A 22,588-nucleotide genomic window follows, 5' to 3' on the forward strand; every position below is an offset into this window, starting at 1 on the left:
CTTGGGTCATGCATTATTTGGATACTCCTAAGACCTAGAGTTCTCAGCCTAGTGGTCACTGTACCTCCTCTCCCGAAGGACTAGCTTCTCCACCAGCCTCTTTCTAGAAGCACATGCCTAAAGGCAAATTATTCTGAAAAGGCCCCTCTCAGTGTCTATCCTCCTTTCTACTCTACCCTCCCAGAAAATACACTGATGGAAATAATCCAAGAAAACTTCAAACAGAGAAAAAAAAACTATAGCAAGGTTGAGGTTTGGGAAGCATGCCCACTGCATGCCCTAAGCTTTGAGGAATTGCTTCTATCTACAGTGTAGGTGGGCTCATGCTGAAGGAAGTTGTTAAGTGGTGCCTTTTCTTCCCCAGAAAGTGATGCAGAGTAGAGGGACCAGAGGGGTATTTTACCAGTGACTCCAAATCAGAAGGAGGAAGAGTTACATGTGACAGTGATTCCAGTAAAAGACGGGGACAACCCTATTACCAGTGGGGACCAACATTTGTTGGTGGCTTCTGAAAGGACCAGTAGACCCTCACGAAATAGAAAGCCTGTGGATGGCAGGGTTTATTACCTGGCCCAGCTTCTCGATAATAGGAGAACCACTTCTTTAAAAAACTAGACATTCTTCCGCGCCCAGGGTGGCAGGAATCTTGACATGGCCAAGCCACATGCTTGGAGCAGAGAACTAGGAAATCAGACCTCATGCCCAGCAGGTTTACCAAACTCTGAGGAGGAGGCCACTTGAAGAGATGACCTTTCCTCCTAGACTGCTCTTGACTTCAACCTCTGTAGACCTTTAGTGCCGGATGGCTGAGCTGACATGGTTGCTTATACTACCAGGCTTTGATCTTAAGACTGAAGAAGAGAATTCTAACAGTAACCAGGTAAACTGCAAGGGACCTGCCCAGAATCTTTTGAAGGTCATAGCAAGCTAGGACAGGGCCGTGAGTGAGTTAGAATACAGAGGCCCTGTGGGGAAATGCCCACACTGTTCATCACAGCTTAGCAGGCAGATCAGCCGGGGGCCTCACCACCTCCGCCGGGGGCCTTTGAGCAGGGTGGCCCTGCTAAGAAGACTTGCCCTCTTTCTAACATAACAGGAAACAAACACATAAGATAAGGCCTACCAAAAACTCATTCGCATCGAAGCAGGAGACAAATATCACCCACAAGAAATAGAACATGAGCATATCTTTACAAGAGATTTACCACAGGTGACTTTTTGCATTTTTATTATATAGGCAATGATTCATGGTAAAAAATTAACAAGAATTAGGAAATACTGATAGACTAAAAGAAAAATAAAAAGCCATCCATGGCCTCATCTGTGAGATAAAGACCTTGTATATTTATTAGGTGACAATCTACTGCAAAAAAGAGTGTTTCCTTCTCTTACATTTATTTCTTCTTATTTGTCTATTTATTCGTTTTCTTATATATCATCATAGACCTCTGGTTATTATTTTATCCTATGGATTATAAAATTACTATTTGGGGGGTGCTCATAACATACCAGGTTTGGCCAGTGGGAGCCCCTTCACACAGGCTCCTGGCCTCACCATCTTTTGTGGACTTCCTTATGTTATGGTCCAGCAAGCTGCTTCAAGCTCATCCTGACCTTTCCCAGCCCCAGCCCGGAATGAACCATTTCTCCAAGGAGCCCTCCAGGGAACTTTCCCATGTATTTTTTTTCCCCACCACTTTTTCTAGGGGTATGGGCTCCTGGTTTGAATTTAAGGAAGATCCAGACATTTCTTAGCTTGTCAGGTGAGTGAAGGGAGCAGGTCCACCTGAGAACTCTGTAGGTGAAACACATCCTGAGGGGCAGATGAAGCCGCATGGGCTGTACGGGAGCCAGTGAGGGGTACCTCCAGCAGCACAGGGAGAGGCAACTGGGAGCAAACCGGCCTTTGGCCTTGACCTTGATCTCCTGGCCCAAACCCTTTTGGACTCTGGAGAACAAGAGGTTAATAAAACAAAGAGCCTTTCACCAAAAACATTATAAAAGCGTGAAGCATAATAGTCTAAGCAGCACAGATATTGGACTCCTTCGGACAGGCTGGAATGTAAGCATAGAAAGATTCTCGACCCCCTGTCATGTCAAACCTCCATGAAGCTTTGGGAGGGTGGGGGCTTCCCTGATTTGTGGTTGTGATACTGACCAGGGTTCTTGGTCTTCCCCAATCAATAGACATTGACTAGAGGCCAGACAAGAAATTCAGGCAAGGCTTTATTGGGGCCCCTGCTGCAGCAGCGGAGAGCGAGAACAAACAACATGTTCCCTAGCTCACTCCCTGAAGTGGAGCGAGCTGGCTCCTTATATGGGGTGAGGGTAGGGTCGGGTCCAGGGGTCGGGCCAAAGGGGTGGCTTAGGTGTTTTGCCCACACCTTAGGTGGTGTTGTGTGCAGGGGGCATGCTCAGTACCCTGCTTTTGCTCCCAACACACTGTTTTTGCCCTTGGCTCTTCAGAAGTGGCAGTTGAGTTTTTTGGTCTTTTGTATCTTTTTGTCCATAATTTGCCCCAACTGCGCATGCACACAGTTATTTTTAGTCCCATATAGTTTCTTTGTATTTCGTTGCTTGAAGAGAGGTTTGCCCAGGTGCAAGCATTACAGCAAAGTGTCCCAGGTCCCAGCTTTTCTCAGTTGCAGGGGAACGGTGGCAGGTAGCTGCTGCATGTTAGAAAGGACTGCAAAGATCCATGGAGATGCCTGACAAGAGTTGAAGATGGACCACAAATGTGGAGGCAGGCGTGGCAGCAGCAGAAGGAGACTGGGGGGAAGGTGGGGGGGATTTGTGACACACTCTGGCACTTCCATGATCTGGTAAGACACTTGAAGAGGATGGACTTCCTGTCTGAACAAGAAGAGGCAAGCCCTGATTAAATCTTAGTTATTATGATTAATGTAGACACATTAGCACCCACAGAATTCTGAGGCTTGGTTAACTTCGAAGACAGATATAAATATTCATTTTATTTATATATATTTATCTCTCATCTGCTTTTCTCAATGAAAGGTAATGCCACCACCAGAGAAAAATCCTGAAAATTTTCTTTTGGATCCATGGTTCTCAATTAGGATTGATTTTGCCTCCCAGGGGACAGTTGGCAATGTCTGGAGGCATTTTTGGTAGTCACAACTGGGAAGATGCTAATCTAGTGGGTAGAGGCCAGGGATGCTGCTAAACATCCTACAGTGCTCAGGACAGGTCCCCACAATAATGAATTATCCAAAGTATTAATAGTGCTGAGGTTGAGAAACCATGTTCTAGAAGTATATGTTTTCATTGATTCGGGAAAGCTGTTTATATATTAAGAACATTCACTTACTTTTATCTACCAGAGATGTTGCAGAATCTTCCCATGTTTATTTGTCGTTTGCATTTAATTGTATTTTTAGACCTACAGAAATAGAATTTTATATATTCAAATATATTAATTGTCAGTTTATCTCAGAAAACATTATTTCTATTTTTTAATATTATATTTTTCCTAATCTAAAATCATACAAATATTCACTTATTCTTTTGATGTTTTTATAGTTTTATCTCTTATTTTCAGCCATCTGAAATTTATTTCGGGGTAAGATAGAATCTAGGAATCTCAAATTATTCTTTTCTTCACAAAGAGTTATCCTGTTTTTCTAACCACATGTACTGAATAAATTATTCTGTCTCCAATTTTTGAAATAACAAAATCATTATATTCTACATCACAATATATATTTAGAATTGTTTCTGGGATTTCTTTTTTGTTCTATTGGTTTGCTTATTCTGGAGACAGTTTCATTGTATCTTTATTGTTATAAATAACAATTGTGTCAAGGTTAAAGAAAAATCACGTTGAGATTTTGATTAGGAAGATATTTTCTATGTTAATTTAGGGAGAATTGACGTTTTTGTAATGAGTCTTTTTATCCAGAAACATTGGATGTTTCTCCATTTATTCTCTTATGCCTCTTAGTATGGTTTAGTAGCTTTTTTTTTCACATGCATTCTATATGTTTCCTTGAAATTTATTGGTAGGCATTTTATATTTTTGGTGTTATTAAAATATTGCCCTCTTATATTTTAATAGCTTATGCTTTATAAGAAAGTTATTTCTTTTTTACAACTTCATTTTGTAACTGGTTTTCTAAATTGCCACTGCAGTTTTTCAATTGATTCTTTGTTTATTTTCCAGGAATCATGTCAAATCACTATCCTTGGGCCTTTTTCTTTCCTGTTACTACTCTGGGGACCACCCTCACTTTTAGGAATTAGAATTGTTTTTGAAGTTTTGACTTAAGTCAGAAAATCCGGAGACTAGACACTTCTGGTAATATCTGAAGACTATGTACTGACTTGAGAATGCCTATTGCATTATTTGCTGTATTGCCTGACTGTGGAATGTATTTCCAGAGTACATTTTAAAATTGAGGAACAATTTATATCTGTTGAAATGCCCAGAGACCTTAAATGATACAATTCTGTAAGTTATAAATATTCACGCACCCACCACCAAAATCAAGATATAGAACATTTCCAACTGCCCCCCCCCAGAAACTTCTTTCACTCTCCTTCTCAATCTTCATTCCCCCACTAGCAACCTCTATTCTAATTTTTATCCTTATATATAAGTTTTGCCTGTTGTACAACTTCATGTCGATGAAATCTTATCATGTATCATCTTTTGTGCTTGGCTTTTTTGTTAAACACACTGTTTTTGAGAGTCAATCACACTGTTCATTCCTCTTTATTACTGAGTAGTGTTCCATTTTGCAAACATAACAAGTTTCTTTATCCATTCTTCTGTTGGTGGGTACAGTAAGTCCCCTACATACGAACCTTCAGGTTGCGAACTTTCAAAGATGCGAACAACGTGCCCAGAGAAAGGACAAAGAGAGACAAGAGGAAGAAGTAACTGAAGAACCGAAGAGATTCATGATGCAGGAAATGGCAAGGGGATTTTCTTTATTTGAGGAGGCACTGTTAGTTTTTGAGGCACAGGACCCGAACGTAGAATGGTACAGGATGTTTGCAGCAGCCGTTCAGAATTCAATCCAGGGCCACCATGTCATCTATGACGAGAAAAAAAGAGCTACTACCCAGACCTCACTGGATCGTTTTTTTAAGAGGGTAGATAGAACTGAATCCAGCAAGGAACCAGAACCTGTGCCGTCAATGTCAGGTGTGAGTGACATTGCAGCTCGCCCTCCGTCTCCTATTGTTGATGATCCTTCACCTCTACCATCTCCCACCTCCTCTCCCTCCTCCAGTCAGTAACTCTTCTTGCCTGTTCACTCGATGCCAGGCCCTGTATGCCAGCTGTTGTACTGTACTACTGTACTTTTCAAGGTACTGTACTGTGAGTCAAAATGTTATCTTTATTATTTGTGTGTGTTTGTTTTTTATGTATTTTTTGTGTGAAAAGTATTATAAACCCATCACAGTACAGTACTATATAGCTGATTGTGTTAGTTGGGTACCTGGGCTAACTTTGTTGGACTTATGAACAAATTGGGCTTAGGAATGTGCTCTTGGAACGGAACTCGTCTGTATGTTGGGAACTTACTGTATTTGGGTTGTTTTCATTTTCTTATTACTATGGATATAATTGCTATGACTGTTTCTGTAGAAATCTTTCTGTAAACATGTTTTCATGTCTTTTGAGTAAATATCTGAGTGGAATTCCTGGATCATAGGGCAGGTATACATTTAACTTTATTTTTAAAACTCCAGTTTTCCAAAGTCTTTGTACCAATTTTTGTAAGTTTTATTTTGATATCATTTTAAGCTTACAGAAAAGTTGCAAAAAATAGTAGAAAGACTTCTCATACACCTTTTACACCAATTATTCACCAATGGTTTACAATTTGCCCTATTTGGCTTTTCCTTTTTTCTATCTACCTATTATTATTATCATATATGTATGTATATGTGTACACATAGCATTCTTTTCTAAATCATTAGTTAATTGGGACACTGTTGCCCCTTTAGCTCTAAATACTTTAGTACTCCACCTAAAAATGGTCTCATCCAATGAGTGTGGTTCATTTATTTCAAGAGTTCCATCTACCCCAGTTTCCACCCACTTTTCCTTATTATCCAGTGTTTTTAAATAATCGTTTCCTAAAAAAATGTTTTGTCATTTTATCATTGTTGTCTCTTGGAAGGGATGTTAGTCCTGAAAGGCTGTTCCACTGTTATAGGAACCCCAAAACTGCCTTTACTATTGCTTTTGACAGTCTTATTAACTGTACAACTAAAAACTTCTCCTGGTGAAGTGCAGTTAATATTCTTTCCCTCCATCATCAGCTTAACATACACCATATGACAAACAACATGGACATTATCAAGTGAACTTAAGAAAAGGTACCCCAAGTTCAGAGAGGTTTGAACCCCAAGAGTGCATTTAATAATTTTTACTTCTTCTCTTGGGATCTCAGTGTTTTGTGCCAATAGCATTATCGATAAAATCTTCCCGTTAAGTATATGATCTCTCAACATCTTAACATCATTGCTACTTCTAGAATAATGTTAAATAATAGTAATTATAGTGGATAGCCTCTGATGAATATATTTCATAATTTGGGATCCTCTTTCAAATCAGGGAATAAAACCTAGTTTGTCATCATGTATTATTCTTTTAATTTAGTGTTTGAGTTCAAATAATATTTTATCTATGGTTCATGTGTTTCCATACATAAACTGATCTGTGGTTTTCTTCTTTGTGTTATCTTTGTCAAATTTCTCTATGAGGATACTGTTAGCTTCATAAAATGATGATGCTAGCTTATTTTAGTGTTCTCTGCAGGAGTTCAGACAGCAGAGAAATTGTTTGTTTTATCAGGATTTGAAACACTGCACCTGTAAAACTATCTGCTCCTGGCTTTTTAAAATAGTTACTTGTATGATGAGTTTTTCAAGTTCAGGGTTATTAGTCTATTCAGGTTTTGTTTCTTCTTCATAAATAAATTTTAGTCCATGATCATTCCCACAAAGATCATGTGCTTCACTAAAATTGTCAAATTTATTAGCACGCATTTCCATATGGTAGTCTCTCATAATTTTGTAATTCCATCTTCAGCTATGGTTATATCCATTTTAGTAATGTTGTGTATTTGTTGTATGTAAATATAAACAATCTTCAATTTTTATTAGAACAAAGAATTTAGAGTAGTTGTATTCCAATTCTTCAATTGGGGGTGGGGAGCTGATTTTTTTCCCCAAAAAATCCAGCTCTTGTATGTTCATGCTCTAAATTAGTTTCCCAATTCATTAAAATATATGTTGCTATTAATTCCTTGCTTCTTTTTCCATATGTCTATTTAATGATGCATTCTCTGACTTCTTATACTAAGTAGTAATTTCAATTATTTTAATTCATTGTTATTCTATAGTAAATATAGTAAATGCTCCAAATTTTCAATGACTTCAGTTTTGGCATATGTTGTTATTTAATTGTGCTGCTATTGTTAGTAGTTCCAAAATGGTTCTATTCATACATTATAAATTCTATTAACTCATTACAAAAATGTTATGGGTGAAAATAATTAACATGAATAGCTGTTAAAATATTTTTAAGTAACAATACAATTACAATCTAGCATCTACAGAATTATCCTATTTTTATTCATATATATATTAATTCAAGAAGTATTTACAACTATCCACTATGCAGGAAACCTGTTGTAAAAACATTTCTCACGGGTAGATATACATATAATATATATCTGAACTATAGATATAGAACAATTGTAAGAAAAATCTTAAATGTATTTATAGGTAGGTAAATAAATATGCATAAAAAAAGGTCTGGGGGAAAAATCAGCCCAGACATGATTATGTGCATATGATACAACTATTATTATTGTTTTAAGTACTTTTCTTCTTGGTTATTTCTATTTGTTAACTTTCTACAATGAACAGGTACTAGATTTTTAAATATTTGTTTTAAATTTTTTAAAATGTGGCTCCTCTTTGACTCAGTATTTGTGTTTCTAGGAATTTTGCCTGAGCAAATCATTCAGGATGTAGCAAAAGTTTAGAAATATGATTTAATGCAAGATTATAAGTAAATCAAAAATATGCAGTCTCTATGTCCAAAAATAGGAAATAGAATGAATCGTGGGGACAAACTTAATCATGGGGTGTCCTTGCAATAGGTACCCAATAACATTGTGTGACAAAGTACATTTGTGAGCATTAATGCATTTTCATAGCAGGACATACTCAAATGAACAAGGCTGTTCACAAAATATGATATAGAGAGTGGTCATACTTTAAAATCAAACATGTAATTAGATACTCATAAAACATTTGGAATTTATACAATTTCAAGTGTTTATTTCTAAAGTATAATAATATGGGTTGTTTTTCACCCTTTATTAAGGCTTACCTTTGTTTTCTACAATAAACTTGCCTTCCTTGTACTATTTTTTAAAGAGTTGCAAAGGATAAAGAAATGGGGACAAACATTAAGGGCAAGTGGTAACTGACTTTTGAAAGTGTGTTACTCATTTAACCCCTGTTTTGGGGAGGTTAAAAATTTTCTTTTTTCTGGAGGCTTTAATAAAATTTAGATAAAATAGCAACAGTTAAAATGGTTAGGGAAAAGAACCTTCTATGGAATTTTTATTTCAAGCTTCCAAAAATAGAGAGTGTGTACGTGTATGTGTAAGACCTTTCTTATTGATGGATTGAGAAAGTTCTAACAGACCAGAAAACAGTAACTAATATCATCAGTGAAAATGAAAGAAATGCCTCCTTATTTTATTCGGGACCAAATACCTGGGGTCTTGCTACTGACTAAGGCACACATGCAGACCCAATCGATTTCTTGTTAACCATCACACCTTCATACAGAGCCAAAGGCGAGAACCACTGATGGGGAAGCAACAGCAGTGAATTGGTCCAAATGTACATCTGTCTTGATAAAAGTTGTGGTTTTGGTAAAAGTATAAAATTATGGTGAGTGAGTGTATAGTGCCTTGAGCTTCCAAATTATTTTAGAAAGTTCTTTGTACCATATATATAGAGAGAAAAAAAATTACTCCTTGTGATGTCCAGTCTCTGCATTTTCTCAAAAGCTTGGAGTTGTGTGTCCACCACCACAGTCATGACAGGGAAGAGTCCCATTTCCCCCCAAATTTCATCATGCTGTACCCTAACTTGGAGTGAACTGTTCTCCATCCCAACAGTTTGCCTTTTCTAGACTGTCATGGAATTAGAATTCTACAATACATAGACTTCTGAGTTTGGCTTCTTTCCCTTAGCAAAATACGCTTGGGATTCATTCATGTTCTTGGGACGATCAACACTTCATTCCTTTTAATTGCTGAGTAGTCGTCAACTTTACGAATGTAACAGAGTTTATATATCCGTTCACTGGTTGAAGGATCTGGACTATCTGTTTTTGATAATTATGAATAAAGCTGCAAAAACAGCTTTGTACACAGGTTCTTGTGTGAGCATAAGTGTTCATTCTGTTACATCCTTACCTACGAGTGGGATTGCTGGGTCATATTGGATGTATATGTTTAACTTTATATACTTAATTTCTCAGCTATGACAATCCTCTTCATGATATAAATATTACCTTAAGCATATACTTAACCTCCCTCAGCTTCGTTTTATTAAAATGAAAAGATAATATCTACCTACCATAATAATGAAAGGATTCCATTACACAATGTATTTTAACTTTCTGACAAAGATACCAAGCTCACTGTTGGTGCTTAGTAAATGCTACTTCTCTTTCCTTCTCTCTGAGATGCGTTTCCATCTTGGATACTGAGATAGAGTCTTTGTCTTAGCCACTGGCCTATTAAGCATGGCCTTCACATTATGTGATGGTGTAGATCATTACAACCTTGGGATTAATAAAAGATCTATAGGACATTTTGGATTCTGGAGACCAAGATAATAACAACAGATTACGTTTGTTGAATAATACTTTGAACCAGGTTTGTCTGACTCAAGTGCCTTCACTCTTAACCATTGCTTCTCTTAGCTCATTTTTGTTTTTTTAAAAAAGCATCTTTTCTAAACTTTTGCAATCAGATCATTTAAAGGAGAGGCTTTCTTCATGGTTGGGCTCTACCCCATAGCGATAGTCCAGTCCTCAACAGATAGAAAGAAGATCCATAAATTTTCATCTTGAAAGGAAAAATTTGGTATCCAACATCAGAAAGAAAAATGTAGATGTGGATGGTTTTTAAATGCCCTTCTAGAGTTGATCAGTAGTTTGTGGCTGGGACAGGACACCTTAACAGTCAAAAACTACATTTGGAGGAAAAGAAAATTCCTCCAATAAGCAAAGCTGATGCAGCAGGGTAAGCTTGCAGCATCTGGGTAAAAATGAGAAGTGATTGACTTCCTTTTGTGGATATAATCTTACCAACTTCATAATGCTGTTATGAGGATTAAATAAGATAATGCCAGCTATCGTTAGTACTATAAAAATAAAGATACTCTTTCCATGTAGATTGGCTATGGTGGGGCTTGCTTCTATATTGAAGTGTATTTGATATCGTCTGGTTTTTAAAGCATTATGAACAAGTAGGGACATGGTGGAATTAAAGAGAGATTTGCATATGGGCTTTTCCCTCCGTGTTACATAATGAAACGTGAATTCCACACTTTCAGCCACGGAGTGATGACTTTAGCATAAAGAGTTCACCAGGCAGGAGGTGGCCTCTTGGGTTGAGAGACTGCATTCTCATGGAAAATTAAAAACAAATGCTTATTTTTAGCTCCGAAAATGCAACCATTCTTGTGCTCAAATATGCTTTACATTACCTAGAAGTGAGTTTATTGGCACTGGGTCTGTTGTGTAACTGAGGAAACCATTGTGTGCTATAAAAACATGCTAATGTGAAAACCAGTTCAGTCAGCAACAGGCTAATGGAAGAAACGGGTAGCAGAGCAGAGGAATACTCTTCCGGAGGGTGTATAGGAAACTGGAGGGGGAAAAGCTGCTTAGGGCTGCAAGGTTAGCATAAAGGCATCATGCATCATTGCAACACTTGAGAAAAGGAATTCAAAGTCAGAGGAATAATTACATTAACAGTGAGTGGAATTATTTGTCCTGTTTGGATGCAAAATTTTCTCTCCTATTTGTAATAGTCAAAAATCTTGGAGATCTCACATTTTTGTTCTCTATAATACCTTTCTGGGGGCAGATTTTCAATTTCCTAGACAGCAGTGTGGAGAAATTCTCCCAGTGATTCTTGGAGGGTGGGTAGAAACAAGCATTTTAAAAGTAGGCTAACTACGGCTAAACCTTAATCAGAGACTCAAAGGCAAACAGATTGGACTTGACTGAGGATAGACCTCTTGATATCCAGAATTGCTAACTTGATCTTCTGTGCCTCTGGGTCTCATATCTGCAGCTTTTAGAAAGTTTAATTTACTCTTAATATAAAGGCAATATCAGTAAACATAATAATTAAAATAAACTATATTAAGATTTCTCTGGATAGTTTGGGGGCAGGAAAGTCTCAGCAGGTAAGCCACAAATATTTTCCTCCTCCTGATCTAATGGTTGACTGCATGATCTAGCTCAGTTCCCTTGTGAACACTGCTCCTCAGATCTGGGATCTCACTGCAAGCCCTGCCCCGCATTCAGACAGCTCTCTCCAAGATTAGACGTTGCCTGGGTCTCTCTGACATCCTCCTCTTCCTCTTCCTTGTTTCTATGAAAAGTCCTTCTCTGTGTTTCCAGGTACCAGGCCCTTTTCTCATTCATTGTCATTATTTTTTATTAACCATATGCTTTGCCACCTCTGGGCGACACCCAGGCAAGACAGTAAAGAGGAAATCCAAAATCTCATTAGTGGGCGGGAAAATGCAGGAAAATCAACCCATAGAGATTCAAAAGAAGGGAATACTGAGATAAAAGCTGAAATTCATGAAAAATATTTCTCCTTCCCCAGAAATGATTTGATCAGCAAAACCGAAAGCTTTGAAATGACTCATAAAATAGACAAATCTTAGGCAAACAGGATCAAGAAACATGAGGCACAAATAACCCGAAAAATGAACACAGAGATACATAAAATGTTTGAAAATTAAAAGAGGATACTATGAAAACCTCTGTGACAAATATGAAAACAGAGTTGAAATAGACAATATTTCTGGGACATGGAAAATCAGAATTGGCCCAAGTTCCCACACATGCAGGGTCTAGAGTTACTAGATTTAACCCTTGTATTTCCAGTTCCAATTCTCCCTCTTTAGAGTTCATCTTGTCTGAGATACAAACTCTGCCAAACACCTGTCCAGGTGTTATAATTGGTTGCTCCAGTTATGTCTGCTTCTTCTCCTTATAACGTCATTATTATAAACGGCATCGATGAGGAGAACAGAGGATGCGTGAGCGTTTCGGGGTGCCCAGCATCTCTGCACCATTCCCTCCAACCCCTCGGGTCCCAGCCTCACCCACTCTCCAAGTTCCCCGTAATGGGAACATTTCACAATTGTCTGCCTATTTTTTCCTGTTTCTCCACAAGGTGTCAGCGATCCATACATATTCCCCTGAATTCTCAGGGTTCACGCGTTTCAATTTCCTCTACCTCTGCTCATTGACGCTAAAGTATTTTTCACCTCCAAAATAAGAGATTCCCCGGCCGAGTAACATTTCCAATTCAACCTATACCTGCATAGAAAACTGACTGAAAGAATATACAGCAAAATGCTCAATGTGGTTATCTCCGTGGGATAAGATTAGAGGTGTTTTTTTTTTTCTTCGTGTTTTTCAGTTTTCTATCTTGAGTCTCAATTACACTATTAAAACTATTTATTTTTTAATTTATTTTTTTATGGAAGTATAGTTGAATTACAATGTAGCGTTAAGTAGTGCTGTACAGCAAAGTGACTCAGTTATACATATACATACAGGCTTTTGCATATTCTTTTCCATTATGGTGTAACACAGGATATTGGATACAGTTCCCTGTGCTCTACAGGAGGACCTTGTTGTTTATCCATCCCATATATAATAGGTTGCCTCTGCTAACCCCAAACTCCCACTCCATCCCTCCCCCAACCTCCTCCCCCTTGGCAACCACCAGTCTGTTCTCTATGTCCCTGATTTTGTTTCTGTTTCATAGATAGGTTCATTTGTGTCATAGTTTAGATTCCACATATAAGTGATATCATATGGCATTTGTCTTTGTCTTTCTGACTTACTTCACTTAAAAACTATTTATTTTTGAATTTAAATCAATCTCTCCTCTCCCCTCCCCTCCCCACTCCTCCTGTCTCTGTCTCTCCCTCACTCTCTGTCTCTCTCTAAATCTCTATTTCTCTTTGTATTTTGTATGAAGGAGAGTTCGATCTTATATCTAAGTCTTGTTATACTATACTTCTTGTTCCATGAATTGTATTTTTCTCACTTGATACTATGTTTAAAGACCTTCCCACCTTCATACACATAGATCTGCCTCCATTTCTTTACAAGCACTGCATGGTCTGGATGTACCATGGTGCATTTATTCCAATGTTTATGTTTGTTTCCAGTTTTGTCTGCTCCAGCACTGCTGCAATGAACATGCTTGAACTTTCATATTGGGCACCTGCAAGTGCATCTCTAAGGTAGAAACTGAGGCAGAGAGTTGCTGAGTCACAGAGGATATTCATTTTTTCATTCTAAGAAGACATTGTCAAAACGGTGGAGTAGCTATGAAAATTTACACTCACAAAAGCGGTGAATAAGGGTATTCATTTCTTTACAGCATCATCAGTATTTGATATGTGTGTGTTACTCTGATGAGTAAAAGATTACATTTCTTTGTTCTAATTGGTGTTGCCTCGTTACTGGTGAAGCTGAGCATCTTGCCACATGTTTGTTCGTCGTGCGTATTTCATCTTTTAGAATCAGGACTATCTGTTCATGACTTTTGCCCATTTTTCCATTAAGATTTTTTATTTTTTTTTGAAACAAACATCTTTATATATTCCAAATATTAATTTTGCTTTCTTGAAGAATACCTTTTTGCAATGCACTTAGAGAGGAACCGCAGATGGTTTACTTTCTATGTTCAAATAAAGTGGTCTTTACTTGGATCTCGTATGTGTGGGATGTTTTTCCAGCAGTGATGCCTTTGTGTAAAGGAACTCCCCATTCCTCCTAAGGCTGCCAGTGGGGCAATATATTGTCTTGTCTCTCAGATGCCAGCACCCTGTCATGTGATGCTTGGCCCAAGGCAATGAAACAGAGGGAACAACTCATTCTGCCCTTCTGTGTTATCCCAGACAAGCATCCCCATGATCACCCTAGACCACCTGCCTCCCTGCCCCTCTGCTGACTGCTCCCTGGGCTAGCAGCACCTCCAGAGCAGTTCCATCTTTCCAACCATTCTCCCAGCATGCACTTGAGCCTATGGTTTCCGTCTCCTATGGGATCCCATATTCCTTTCCCCTTTCAGGAAACTTTAGAGTCTCTCTTTCTCTCTTTTTTATATTATTTCATTTTTATTTGTTGACATTTAAACCAGGAACCACATACATGGATTTGAAAGATAGAATAGCAAGCTCAAAGGCCTTGAGGTGAGATCACGATGTCCTTATTTTTTTTAGCTTTGTGAGGACTGACTGACAGCTTCGTCTTATTTTCCAGTGTATGCACAGATGGTTGTGTTTGTTTGCATGTATTTCTTCCTCAGTTACTAGGAATACTGGATGTTCAATTTGTGTTTATTCTGACAGCCATCTTGAATTGGAAGTCTTTCGTGATTTGAAAATGTCGCTAAGAGAAAGAAAGCACAAGCAAACCCATAAAAATGAAATCTTCATATTATGTCTTAAAAATAAAGCTATTTCATTTAAAAATATTTTTATCCAGCTATAGTGCTGCACTTGGTCCTTTTCTTGGTGCTGAGTCGAGAGGAATGACTAAGACCAAGCTTTCATTCTACAAAAATGCAGAGCTCTTGAGAAAGAAAAACGGAGCTGGAGGAATCAGGCTCCTGGACTTCAGACTATACTACAAAGCTATGGTAATCAAGACAGTATGGTACTGGCACAAAAACAAAAATATAGATCAATGGAACAGGATAGAAAGCCCAGAGATAAACCCACGCACATATGGTCACCTTATCTTTGATAAAGGAGGCAAGAATATACAATGGAGAAAAGACAGCCTCTTCAATAAGTGGTGCTGGGAAAACTGGACAGCTACAGGTAAAAGAATGCAATTAGAACACTCCCTAACACCATACACAAAAATAAACTCAAAATGGATTAAAGACCTAAATGTAAGGCCAGACACTATAAAACTCTTAGAGGAAAACATAGGCAGAACACTCTATGACATAAATCACAGCAAGACCCTTTTTGACCCACCTCCTAGAGAAATGGAAATAAAAACAAAAATAAACAAATGGGACCTAATGAAACTCAAAAGCTTTTGCACAACAAAGGAAACCATAAACAAGATGAAAAGACAACCTTCAGAATGTGAGAAAATATTTGCAAACGAAGCAACTGACAAAGGATTAATCTCCACAATTTACAAGCAGCTCATGCAGCTCAATATCAAAAAAACAAAAAACCCAATCCAAAAATGGGCAGAAGACCTAAATAGACATTTCTCCAAAGAAGATATACAGATTGCCAACAAACATATGAAAGGATGCTCAACATCACTAATCATTAGAGAAATGCAAATCAAAACTACAGTGAAGTATCACCTCACACCACTCAGAATGGCCACCATAAAAACATCTACAAACAACAAATGCTGGAGAGGGTGTGGAGAAAAGGAAACCCTCTTGCACTGTTGGTGGGAATGTAAATTGATACGGCCACTAGGGAGAACAGTATGGAGGTTCCTGAAAAAACTAAAAATAGAACTACCATACAACCCAGCAATCCCACTCCTGGGCATATACCCTGAGAAAACCATAATTTAAAAAGAGTCATGGGCTTCCCTGGTGGCGCAGTGGTTGAGAATCTGCCTGCCAATGCAGAGGACATGGGTTCGAGCCCTGGTCTGGGAAGATCTCACATGCCGTGGAGCAACTAGGTCTGTGAGGCACAACTACTGAGCTTGCGCGACTGGAGCCTGTGCTCCACAACAAGAGAGGCTGCGATAGTGAGAGGCCCGTGCACCGCGATGAAGAGTGGCCCCCACTTGTCACAACTAGAGAAAGCCCTCGCACAGAAACAAAGACCCAACACAGCCAAAAATAAATAAATTAATTTAAAAAAAAAGAGTCATGTACCACAATCTTCATTGCAGTTCTATTTACAATAGCCAGAACATGGAAGCAACCTAAGCGTCCATCGACAGATGAATGGATAAATAAGATGTGGCACATATATACAATGGAATATTACTCAGCCATAAAAAGAAATGAAGTTGAGTTATTTGTAGTGAGGTGGATGGACCTAGAGACTGTCACGCAGAGTGAAGTAACTCAGAAAGAGAAAAACAAATACTGTATACTAACACATATATATGGAATCTAAAAAAAAAAAAAAAAAAAAAATGGTTCTGAAGAACCTAGAGGTAGGACAGTAATAAAGATGCAGATATAGAGAATGGACTTGAGGACAAGGGTAGGGGGAAGGGTAAGCTGGGATGAAGTGAGAGAGTGGCATGGACATATATACACTACCAAATGTAAAATAGATAGCTAGTGGGAAGAAGCTGCATCGCACAGGGAGATCAGCTCGGTGCTTTGTGACCACCTAGAGGGGTGGGATAGGGAGGGTGGGAGGGAGGGAGACGCAAGAGGGAAGAGATATGGGGATATATGTATACGTATAGCTGATTCATGTTGTTATACAGCAGAAACTAACACACCATTGTAAAGCAATTATACTCCAATAAAGATGTTAAAAAAAAAAAAAAAAGCAGAGCCTAGGGAAGAAGAGGAAGAAGCATGTATCAACTATACATGCTTCAAATATATTACATCAGGGGTATCACCCAGAGAAAGGTTCTGCCCAAAACTCTTGTCTAATTAGTAATTATAATCAGGTCTCTTCCACAATAATAACTAGAGCTATACATTATAATGAGCAAATTCATATTCATCAGCCCATTTATTCTGCAAAACAACCCTGTAAGGTAAGAGCTATTTTTGTCCCACTCTGCATATGGGAACTATTTTAATACTCTAAGCAGACAGTATTTATCCTCCCCGTGCATGATATGCCACAAGAAAAGAACAGTTGGTTGACAGGTTGCTATGGCTTCCACAGGGGGGTTAGCGGCCCTGAATAACTGGGAAAACCAACCAGGCTCAGACCCGCCTCCCAAACCTATTAATAAAAGCTAAGGCCTACACTTTGTCAATTACATCATTGCTCTCCTAAGTATTTCTTATGCATTTAAATCATTAAAACCCCACCACATCCTATGAGGAAAGTGCTATTATGACTGCTCATTTTCCTGAGGCACAGAATAGTTAAGTAACTCACCAGAGGTAACACAGATAGAAGTGGAAGTGTCAGGCTGTTTTTTCAATTTATTTTACTGCAGTATAGTTGATTTACAATGTTGTGTTAATTTCTGCTGTATGGCAAAGTGATTCAGTTGTACATATACATTCTTTTTCATATTCTTTTCCATTATGGTTTATCACAGGGTATTGAATATAGTTCCCTGTGCTATACAGTAGGACCTTGTGGCTTATGCATTCTATATATTATATAATAGTTTGCATCTGCTAATCCCAAACTCCCAGTCCATCTCTCCCCTACTCCCCTCCCCGTGGCAACCACAAGTCTGTTTTCTATGTCTGTGAGTCTGTTTCTGTTTCGTAGATAAGTTCATTTGTGTCATATTTTAGATTCCACATATAAGTGATATCATATGGTATTTGTCTTTCTCTTTCTGACTTAGGAAGTCTCAGGCTTTGAACCCAGGCAGTCTTCCAGAGTTTACACTCCAAACCACAGGTAGGCAAACTATAGCTGTTTTTGTTCAGCTGAAGTAAAGTAACTTTACTTAACTTATAAAGTTAACTTGTAAAGTAAGTAAAGTAACTTTACTTACTTTACTTAACTTTGTTCAGTCTTCAAGCTAAGAGTGGCTTGTGTCATTTTTAAGACTTGTAAAGGGCTTCCCTGGTGGCGCAGTGGTTGAGAATCTGCCTGCTAATGCAGGGGACACGGGTTCGAGCCCTGGTCTGGGAAGATCCCACATGCCGCGGAGCGGCTGGGCCCGTGAGCCACAATTGCTGAGCCTGCGCGTCTGGAGCCTGTGCCCCGCAACGGGAGGGGCCGCGATGGAGAAAGGCCCGCGCACCGCGATGAAGAGCGGTCCCCGCACCGCGATGAAGAGTGGCCCCCGCTTGCCGCAACTGGAGAAAGCCCTCGCACGAACCGAAGACCCAATACAGACAAAAATAAATTAATTAATTAATTAAAAAGAAAATCCTTAAAAAAAAAAAAAAAAAAAGACTTGTAAAAACAAACAAAAGGCAAGGAATAACATGTGATAGAGACCATATATCGCCCACAAAGACTAAAGTATTTACTCTCGGGCCCTTTACAGAAAAAAGTTACTGATCTCTGCTGTGAACCATGGTACTACAACAGAGACTGTTGAATTAGTGCTGAGCCAACTTCTGATAGCTCTCTATCCAAAGCTTATCCCAGAATCATGTTTGATTGTGATAATAGTAGCAGAGGATGATGAACATTTTTGCACAAGAACACCAAGAAGCGATGAGACTTGAGTATAGATCACTGGTTTGGCTCTCCAAGTTCTTCTATGTCTCTGAATCTTTGGTTCAAAGAACTGCTTTTTATTTGCTTGGGACTTCTATGAATACTTAGACCCATTTGATTTTCAGGTAGCATCTCCATTCCTGGAATTATCTGGAAGTTTTGTTCTAAAGGGAAGGCAGAGCAGGGGTGGTTTAATATTCATCACTCCTTGTCACAAAAAGATACTGTGACCCCTGAGTTTATTGCAGAGGAACTGTTGTAGCAGGAAGAGTTAATATCTTGGTGAACATCTTGGTGCTGTGATCCTTGACAAGGCCCTTAAATTCGCTAAGCTGGTCTCCTCATCTGAGAAATGGGTGAGAAACTCTTTGTCTATGAGTTTGTCTGTTTGTTTTTGAAGTATAATTGACCTACAGCATAATGTTAGTTCTTGTTACACAACATAGTGATTTGATATTTCTACACATTTCAAAATGATCACCATGATAAGTCTAGTTATGACCTGTCAATATATGAAGATATTACATAATTATTAACTATATTTACCACACAGATTTCATACCTACGAATCATTTACTTTGCAACTGGAAGTTTGTACCTCAATCTCTCTTGTCTATTTCTTTCCTCTCCCTTCCCCCATTCCCTCTGGCAATCACTTGTTTGCTCTCTGTATCTATAACTCTGTTTCTGTTTTATGTTTGCTTGTTTTGTTTTTGAGATTCCGCACATTAATGAAATCACATGGTATTTGTCTTTCTCTGTCTGACTTATTTCACTTAGCATAATACCCTCTAGGTCCATCCATGTTGTCACAAATGACAAGATTTCATCCTTTTTATGGCTGAGTAATATTCCACTGTATATATATACCACATCTTCTTTATCCATTCATCTATTGATGGACATGAAGTTTATTTCCATATCTTGGCTATTGTAAACAATGCTTCAGTGCACAGAGGGGTGTGTATATCTTTTCGAAATACTGTTTTCTTTTTCTTCAAATACCCAGGAGTGGAATTATTGGATCATATGGTAGTTCTATTTTTAATTTTTTGAGGAACCTCCATACTGCTTTCCATAGTGGCTGCACCAATTTACATTCCAACCAGCAGTGCAGGAAGTTTCCCTTTTTTCCACATCCTTACCAACACTTGTTATTTGTTATCTTTTTGATAATAACCATTCTGACAGGTGCGAGGTGTTATCTCACTGTGGTTTTGATTTGTACTTCTCTGATAATTAGTGATGTTGAGCATCTTTTCATGCGTGTGCCTGCTAGCCATCTGTGTATCTTCTTTGGAAAAATGTCTATTCAGATCCTCTGCCTATTTTTAATCAGTTTGTTTATTTTTTTGATGTTGAGTTATATGAGTTCTTTGTATATTTTGGATATTAACCACTTATCAGATATGGTAGGGCACAAAGTGTGTGCTTTGGAGCCAGGGACTTAGATGTGAAGGTTAACTTTGCTACTTGATGGGTATGTGGTCTTTAGAAATGATTTTTTTTTTACCTTGCCCCATGCCTCGGTTTTCTTACCAATGAAATTTGGAATATGATGCCTGCTTGGCAGGGTAGTTGTGAAAATTATAAAATACGTAAGTGGGCACTCAGTAAGGATAGGTATCACAATTTCAGTAAACTTTCCAATTACCATCATTTGATTGGTCATTCACCTCTGCTCTGATTTGAATCATCTGATCATATCCACACCCCTCCCCTCCCCCTGACTGTAGATTATTTGTGCTGAATTTATTGATTTCTTATTTAAAATGTTGGGAACATTGCCTCTGAAGGCCATTTTTGCTGGATCAGCTTAGGGAGGTGAGGAGGTGAGAATGCTGAGTTCCCTGGCAGCTGTTTCTAGAAGACATGTGGCTATGAGGAGCTGAGTCAGAAGTCAGGCCATTCCAGTGTATGTATGTTAATCCCATCCTCCTAATTTATCCCTTCCCTCCCCTTCCCTTTGGTAACCGTAAGTTTGTTTTCTATGTCTGTGGGTCTATTTCTGTTTTGTAAATAAGTTCATTTGTATCTTTTATTTTCCAGATTCCACATATAAGTGATATCATATGATATTTGTCTTTCTCTGTCTGGCTTACTTTACTTAGTATGATAATCTCTAGGTCCATTCATGTTGCTGAAAATGGCATTATTTCATTCTTTTTTATGGCTGAGTAATATCCCATTGTATATATGTACCACATCTTCTTTAGCCATTTCTCTGTCAATGGACATTTAGGTTGCTTCCATGTCCTGGCTATTGTAAATAGTGCTGCAATGAACATAGGGGTGCATGTATCTTTTCGAATTATGGTTTTCTCCAGATATATGCCCAGGAGTGGGATTTCTGGGTCATATGGTAACTTTATTTTTCATTTTTAAAGGAACCTCCATACTGCTCTCCATAGTGACAGTACAAATTTACATTCCCATCAGCAGTGTAGGAGGGCTCCTTTTTCTCCACACCCTCTCCAGCATTTATTATCTGTAGACTTTTTGATGATGGCCATTCTGACTGGTGTGTGGTGATACCTCATTGTAGTTTTTATTTGCATTTCTCTAATAATTAGCGATGTTGAGCATTTTTTTTCATGTGCCTGTTGGCCATCTGTAAGTCTTCTTTGGAGAAATGTCTGTTTAGATCTTCTGCCCATTTTTTGATTGGGAAGTTTGGTTTTTTTTTTTTTTTGATATAGCACAGGGAACTATACTCAATATTTTGTAATAACCTATAAGGGAAATGAATCTGAAAAAGAATATATCTATATATCTATATATCTATATATCTATATATCTATATATCTGAATCACTGCATTGTACACCTGAAACTAACACGACATTGTAAATCAATTACACTTCAATTTTAAAAAAAGAATCATTTATATTGATTTTTTTAAAAAAAGGAGTCATGTCATCCCAGAGAGGCCGGGGCAGTCTGACTCACAGCAAAGAGACCCCACTCTCCACAAAGTTCAATTAAGGCTTATGTTCAAAATTCTGGGGCTTCCCTGGTGACGCAGTGGTTGAGAATCTGCCTGCCAGTGCAGGGGACACGGGTTCGAGCCCTGGTCTGGGAAGATCCCACATGCCGTGGAGCGGCTGGGCCCGTGAGCCACAATTACTGAGCCTGCGCGTCTGGAGCCTGTGCTCCGCAACAAGAGAGGCCGCGATAGTGAGAGGCCCGCGCACCGCAATTAAGAGTGGCCCCCGCTTGCGACAACTAGAGAAAGCCCTCGCACAGAAACGAAGACCCAACACAGCCATAAATAAATAAATAAATTACTTAAAAAAAAATTAAAAAAAAAAAAATTCTGTATGTGATGGGATTACATATATAATTCTGGTGATAGGATTATAAATATTTAATGAGGTATGTTTAGTGTGTGAATATATATAATCTTGAAAGTATGTGTGTATATAGGGTGCACATAAAATATGTGTCCTTATAAAGTATTATGTGTGCATATGCATACATATATACTATTTTGCATATGCACACATTTCTCAAAGTTGGACTCTGGAGCATTGTCAGAAAGGTAAACGATGAAATGCATGAGTTGTGAGTAAGAAACTAGGAAAATGTAAACAGTGAATCATCTAGCAAAGGCACATCACGTCCAGTGCCTCCTGCAATTAAGGCTTCTAGCACATTTTATGTTTTCCTGATTTCTCTAATCATATGCAGTTCTTCTATAATTAACTGCATAAGGTTTTTGAATGAGTAGAAAAACTAGTTGCTGAAGGCAAAGACTCGATAATTTTCACACAAATATGTGTGCCTCTTTGACATATGCTCTTCTTAAAATCACCTGATATTTTTGTATACACCCCATATACCAAGCCTCTGCAGGAACAGTCTGAAGACTCGCCTACTCACTGTCTGTCGATTACCTTATAGAAAGTGTATTATTAATGGCAGCA

General features: G+C 38.3%; 1 long non-coding RNA gene across 1 annotated transcript in view; it reads right to left on the reverse strand.

The window, feature by feature from the left end:
• Positions 1-14,664: 14,664 nt before the first annotated feature.
• Positions 14,665-22,588, reverse strand: part of LOC130707761 (uncharacterized) — a 29,110-nt gene continuing 21,186 nt past the window's right edge. The window contains exon 4 of the long non-coding RNA XR_009007786.1: positions 14,665-14,728. This is a non-coding gene — a long non-coding RNA (uncharacterized LOC130707761). The remainder of the gene's footprint in view (positions 14,729-22,588) is intronic.

This window comes from Balaenoptera acutorostrata, chromosome 3 (assembly GCF_949987535.1).
Source record: "Balaenoptera acutorostrata chromosome 3, mBalAcu1.1, whole genome shotgun sequence".
Classification (NCBI taxonomy): domain Eukaryota; kingdom Metazoa; phylum Chordata; class Mammalia; order Artiodactyla; family Balaenopteridae; genus Balaenoptera; species Balaenoptera acutorostrata.